The sequence below is a fragment of the Apodemus sylvaticus genome, chromosome 2, assembly GCF_947179515.1.
Source record: "Apodemus sylvaticus chromosome 2, mApoSyl1.1, whole genome shotgun sequence".
Classification (NCBI taxonomy): domain Eukaryota; kingdom Metazoa; phylum Chordata; class Mammalia; order Rodentia; family Muridae; genus Apodemus; species Apodemus sylvaticus.
Window position 1 is genome coordinate 160,895,611 of NC_067473.1, and position 1,606 is coordinate 160,897,216.

The 1,606-nt window shown below is 50.5% G+C and overlaps 1 pseudogene; it reads right to left on the reverse strand.

The window, feature by feature from the left end:
• Positions 1-373: 373 nt before the first annotated feature.
• Positions 374-495, reverse strand: LOC127679513 (uncharacterized; annotated as a pseudogene).
• Positions 496-1,606: the final 1,111 nt, after the last annotated feature.

Sequence of the window (1,606 nt, forward strand, 5' to 3'; positions counted from 1 at the left end):
CTGACATGATTTGGTGGGTACAGGGGAAACGTGGAACCTCAGGAATGCAGGACCACGATTGGGGATGGATTTGACCCCAGAGCCATTAGGGAGGAGCCGCTTCTCAGCAACCATGTCTGCAAATTCCTCTGCATTAAACCTAGTAAAGCCCACTTCTTTGAGACGGGGGTCTTCTGGTGGCCAGGGAGCTGGAACTCTCCGAGGAGCCTCAGGCACGTGTTCTTTATTCTGCACCTTGGTGCAGTTGAACAGGATGATCTGGACAGTGTGAACCCTGGCCACAGTTCCCTTGGACTTCGCAAAGGCACCACACATACCTGTCTGGAGCCTGAGTCGGGGCAGCATTGAGATCAGAAAGTTAGGACTGCCTGAAAATTGTCTCCGAGATCTCTTAGGGCAACCCAAATAGGAAACAGGCTGCGTACACGATAAAGAGGCAGTGTTTGCAAGCTGTGCGCACCAGCCCCCCCCCCCTCCCGGGGAAAGTTTATGCATGTTTTAAATTGTCAAGTCTCTATGTTTTACTAAGATCATTGCTTATGCTTTCTGCTGTTTTCCTTTTCAGGACTTTGACTACTCAGAAAACGAGGTCAAGGTTCATCTATGTGTCTCTGTGGGTTAAAGTCTTTTAAATGGCCACTTTAGGACTGTAGAGATTGGCTCAGCCGTGAAGAGCACTTAACTGCTTCTGCTCTCCGTTTATCCTAAACCTCAATGTAAATAAAATAAAAAATAGGTCCAGCCAGAGTGGGCAAAGATGCTTTGTACCAAGGCCAAGAATTTGAGATGGATCCTGGGGATCCACATGGCAGAAGTAGAAAACCAGTTCCTGTAAGATGCCTTCTAACATCCACATGAACTGTGTGTGTGTGTGTGTGTGTGTGTGTGTGTGTGTGTGATAAGCAAGTACCATTTAAAAAGAAGTAAACCTACCTTTCCCTCGGGGCTGCAAAGATGGACTCGAGGAGTCCCTGGGCCTCTTTGTTCTTCCCAATGGCCACATTGAATAAACAGCCTGTATTCCCGCTTTCTATATGACTTGTCTGTTTAATTGGCCTGCTGAGCAGGTGGCCAGGTCCAGATTGTTAAGGTTCCCAGAGCTCAGGCTCTGCCCCTCAAAACCTGTTCATCCGCAGATGTCTCACAGCGCTGGCATATATGGCCTCCTGGGGGGGGGGTCCCCACGGCAGTGCGGGCTTCACCCGCAGTCTCACCTGACAGCCTCTTAGGGGCCCCTTGCTGGAGCTCCAGCCCTGATACACATTGCTCGTCCTTAACAGTGGAATTTGGTTGCAAGCCTCTACAACCCCTTCACCCCCACAGGTTCCATGCCTGCCAAACAGTCCCATGTGGAGGACACTGCTGAGGTCTGTTGCCAGCTCAAGGTGTAGCCTGGCCTCACTGGACCACTGCTGTGTCAGCTTCTGCGTGCTGACCCTGGGGACCATTTCTCCGATGGTTTTCCATGGGGAAGCCCTTCAGTTGCATTCTTAGTTTAGGCTCTCAGTATGCAAATGAATTATCGCAAGGCGGAGCTTCAGTTTTCTACTGTGCTCCACCCCCCACCCACCTTTGGTTTATTCCAGACTGGGTTTCTCTGTGTAGC